We start from the raw sequence: 5,121 nt of genomic DNA, 5'->3' as shown, positions 1-5,121 counted from the left end.
TCTTTCTTTCTTTCTTTCTTTCTTTCTTTCTTTCTTTCTTTCTTTCTTTCTTTCTTTCTTTCTTTCTTTCTTTCTTTCTTTCTTTCTTTCTTTCTTTCTTTCTATCCTGGCTCTATTATTTGTACAAATAAGGCAACAAACATATCCAACACACTTTCCTCCTCTTATTTTTCCCACAATAGCAGCCCTGGGAGTGAGTTGGGGGTGAGAAAAGAATGATTGACCCAAACTCACCCAGTTGGCTTTCATGCCTAAGGTGGGTCTAGAACAGGGGTGGGCCGGATGCGTCACAAAGAAACCGTGCCCACCTCATTGCCGACAATGGGGAAAAACTTCCGATACGTCACACGACATGACCTGACGTCGTGAGTTTGACATGTCTGGTCTAGAACCACTGGCTTTCATGGTTAAGGCAGGACTAGAACTCATCATCTCCCAGTGATTGGCCCAAAGTCACCCAGGTCGCTTTCATGGCTAAGGCGGGACTAGAACTTATAGTCTTCTGATGATTGGCCCTGTCACCCAGACATCCCCCTGGGTGTCTTCATGTCCTGGACCAGGGGCAGGCAACCTTGGCTCTTTTGTGACTCGTGGACTTCAACTCCCAGAATTCCTGAGCCAGCTGTGCTGAGGGGAAAGGGAGAAGTTTCCATGCTGAGCCACACTGGCTCAGGAATTCTGGGAGTTGAAGTCCACGAGTCATAAAAGGGCCAAGGTTGCCTACCCCTGGCCTAAGTCCTCCTGTTCTAAGCGGTGAGCCTCCTAGACTAGGGGTAGGCAACCTTGGCTCTTTTATGACTCGTGGACTTCAACTCCCAGAATTCCTGACCAAGCATGGCTCAGCATGGAAACCTCTCCCTTTCCCCTCAGCATGGCTGGCTCAGGAATTCTGGGAGTTGAAGTCCAGGAGTCATAAAAGAGCCAAGGTTGCCTACCCCTGCCCTGGACCAATCCCTAGGAATCCAATTTGATTTAAGGGCAGTTTTACAAAAGCTGTCTAATATAGCATCTTTAGCCTTATAGAAAATGAATCTTATTATTCCAACAGCGAAAACTGTTATTTTGACAGATCTAGGGAGAAGACTGCTCTGTCTAAAAAGAGGTGATTGGAAGAGAGAGAGAGAGAGAGAGAAAGACAGAGAAAGACAGAGAGAAAGAGGATGAGAGAGAAAAAGAGACAATGTGTGTGAGTGAGAGAGAATGAGTGAGAGAGAAAGAATGAGCGAGAAAGAGAAAGAATGAGAGAATGAGAGAGAGAGAGAAAGAAAGAGAGAATGAGAGAGAGGGGGAGAGAAAGAAGAAAACTATTTTCAATCTAAAAAGAGCCTTGTCAATTTCAGAGGGTTTTTCACTGAGCTGACATCTGAAGCCCTTCAGAATGAGCTAAATGGGTCCCAGGTTTGAAGTGGCGATACAGAGCTGATTGCAACACCAGAGGAAAATGAATTGTATTAACTCCAACAGACTTTGAGAAACTTACAGCGATGACAAAGTCTGCAATGTTCCGCTTCAGAGACCCCTTGGCTCCTCTTCGGCTTTTATTTTTATTTAAAAAAAATAAAAAAAAATCCTTGCCCAAGTTGGAAAGAAGGGCAAGAAAAAGTCTCCTTTTGTTCTTTTGCTTGAGCATCAATTCATCATTAATAATGGCACGGAAGAGCAATTGTTATACCTGCTTACAATTTCCTGCCCGAGAACAATAGGTTTATTCGATCTCTCTGTTCGCGTGTGTTGGGATCAAACCTGGAGGGGAAAAAAATGTACTTTTTCATTTTTCATATGCGACGTGGATAATAAAAAAGAATAAGCAAAGCGTCGCTGGTCTATAATCAAATCACAAAGCAAAATTATTCCCAGGTTCAACGCACTATTAGAATAACTTGATTATAAGAGTTGGAGCCTGACCCTAAAGGGACAGGGTTGTCTCATCCTCTGTCCACTGAGCTGGGGCTTCTCCTTGTTATTGGTTTGAAATTAGTCTTTATCTTTGTCTTTTAACTGCAGAATGTTTTTAACATGGTTTTTTTTTAACATTCTTGCTGAAGATCTGGCCACTTAGTGGATTTGGGGATTGCTTATCTACACCAGGGCTTTTCAACCTTTTCACCCATTGTACCACTTTTAGGATATGGCAACATCTGAGTACCACCAGTTGCCTAGCAAGGTGTCAAAAACGTGATGACCCCCCCCCCAAAAAGGAAAAAAGTGATAAAGTACAGGTAGTCCTCGACTTACAACAGTTCGCTTAGTGACTCTTCGAAGTTACAATGGCACTGAAAAAAGTGCCCCCCAAGCCCCCAGCCGTGCTCTTCCTCCTGTCCGAGGTTTTCATTGTTGTGAGCATTTCTGTTGAAGATTGGCAACGGGAGTGGGGTGGGAGGGGGTTGGTTTTTACTCTCCCCATCTGCTGGGTGGTTGCAGCAGGTTTTGGTCACTTCACATGACCCTGGGACACTGTGACCGTCATAAATATGAATCAGTTGCCAAGCATCTGAATGTAAATCACAAGACCCTGGAGATGCTGCAACATTCCAGCTGATCAGTGCTTCTTCTGGGCTCAGCAGAAGCGTCAGGATCAGCGCCGAGTTCCACCTGGAGCCTGGTGCTGATCCTGGCGCTTCCACTGTGCCCCAATAGCCCTGCAGCTCCAGCCGTCTCTCGCTCAGGCTCGTGCGGTGCTGCCACCGATTCAGCTCATTCCCCTCCCCCACTACCACTTTTCTAGGATGGTCATGTACCACCTGCCAGGTGCCAATGTACCACAGGTGGTACCCGTACCACTGGTTGAAAAGCCCTGGTCTAGATCAGGGGTCTTCAAACTTGGCAACTTTAAGACTTGTGGACTTCAACACCAAGAATTCCTCAGCCAGCCAGGCTGGCTGGCTAAGGAATTCTGGGAGTTGAAGTCCACAAGTCTTAAAGTTGCCAAGTTTGAAGACCCCTGATCTAGAGTCTCGACTAGTCTGTGCTCTTCAGGCAGAAACCAGGTGTCCAACTCAGCCATTCTCTTCTATTGACCTGCCCCTCTTTCAGCCCTCTCTCGCATAAAGATCCTGCAGGAGAAGAACAGAGTGGACAACCGTGGGATCCGGCAGGGTGAGAGCTGTGAACCACAAACACAAAGCTTTCGCTGTGTCCCTGCATAACAGACACAGTGCCCTTGCTGACCTTAATAGGGATACTAAGGTGTCAGGTCAAGCTGGTTGCGATGACGATGAAGCAGACGTTGTGGGTGCTTCATCACTAGAGGTTTTTAAGAAGAACTGGACAGCCACTAGTCTGAAATGGTCTAGGGCAGGGGTCTTCAAACTTGGCCCTTTTATGACTTGTGGCCTTCAAGTCCCAGAATTCCTCAGTCGGCCATTTTGATGAAACTGCAGGCTTGGATCCAGACCAGGGGTCTTCAAACTTGGCCCTTTTATGACTTGTGGCCTTCAACTCCCAGAATTCCTCAGCCAGGCACGCTGACTGAGGAATTCTGGGAGTTGAAGTCCACAGATCATAAAAGGGCCAAGTTTGAAGACACCTGGTATAGGGTTGCCTGCTTGAGCAGGGGGCTGGACTAGGAGATCTCCAAGGTCCCTTCCAGCTCTATTCTGATTGATTGATTGAGCAGGAGATCATGGTCCGAGACGAAGAAGCTGTTTTGGATAGGGGAAGGTGTGAATCAGGTATTACTACACATCAGCCGTGCGAGAAGAGCAAGGTATCTTAAAAAAAGAAGAAGCCATCTTCTGGTTGATGATTCAATTGTAAGAGATGTCAGATTAGGAAAGGATGTGGAGATGTTGAAAGATTGAAACAATGCCGTTAACTGTTAAGGTCGCTTTTCAAGTTAGTATACTGCGGAGATAGCTGTGACTCCAAGCAACCAATGTGTTAATTAAATAACAGCCAGGATGGTGGTAATTCTCCAACAAGACTAGCAGAGATGAGGTGTTCCCAAATGAAACATACAAGCTGTTTCTTCCTCTTCTCAGGGCCAAGAATGCAGCCTGCCAGTAAAACACAGAAGCCAGAGCTGAAAATAATAATAATAATAATAACAACCCAGTCCAGATTCTTCTGCAGAGAAGAATTGGCCAGATTGAAGGAGGGGGGGGAGAATACTTCCCACCTCCTCCTCTAAGGTCTTGTCATTTGAATCCTGCCAGAAACAGTCCTGGTGACAATCTTGAAGCACAAGATAAAGGCCCCATAAAGGAACTGCTCGTCACACAGCAATTAATGGGAAGGGAGGCCAGCCAAAGGTTTCCATCACTTGCGCAGGGTTGTTGACAACATGCAATCCATTGGAATAGAGCTGGAAGATCTACTGGAGGTCTTCTAGTCCAACCCCCTGCTGAAACAGGAGATGCTATACCAGTGATGGCGAACCTTTTAGAGACTGAGTGCCCAAACTGCAACCCAAAACCCACTTATGCATCGTTGAGTGCCGGGTGGGTGTGGCCCATTGGGTGGGCGTGGCTGCAGTGGTAATGGCAGACTGGGTGGGACTAAAAAGTTCAATCAATCAATTCCAACTTTGCAAGATCTTTTTTTCCCCGCGACAAGTTGAAATTGACTGATTGAACCTTTTTTTTTTTTTTTTGGCACACGGTGGCGGAGGCCTAAAGCGAAAAGGTTTTATAAAATCCAGCTGAAGGCCTAGGACTGGGGCGATGGTGCGTGTGCCCACAGAGAGGGCTCTGGGTGCCGCCTCTGGCACCCGTGCCTTAGGTTTGCCACCACTGTGCTATACCATTTCAGGCAAGTGGTTGTCCAGTCTCTTCTGGAAAATCTCCAGTGTTCACAACCTCTGGAGGCAAGTTGTTCCACTGGTTAATTGTTCTCACTGTTAGGAAGATTCTCCTTAATTCCATGTTGCTTCTCTCTTTGGTCAGTTTTCCATCCATTGTTTCTTGTTTTGCCTTCTGGTGCTTTGGAAAAATAAGTTGACCCCCTCTTCTTTATGGCAGCCACTGAGATATTGGAACATTTTAATCCATGGATATTAAGGAACCTTACTATCTGAAAGTAATTTTTGAGAGCCTAGATCTGCGATGTGAACCCTACAAGTTATGGGGTGGCAGCTGGATAAAGGGCAGAGCAACGGAAGAGAATGATGCTGTATATCCTGAT

Source organism: Protobothrops mucrosquamatus, unplaced genomic scaffold (assembly GCF_001527695.2).
Source record: "Protobothrops mucrosquamatus isolate PMUCROS unplaced genomic scaffold, P.Mucros_1.0 scaffold3100, whole genome shotgun sequence".
NCBI classification, from domain to species: Eukaryota; Metazoa; Chordata; class Lepidosauria; order Squamata; family Viperidae; genus Protobothrops; species Protobothrops mucrosquamatus.
Note: the sequence above shows the minus strand (reverse complement) of the source record.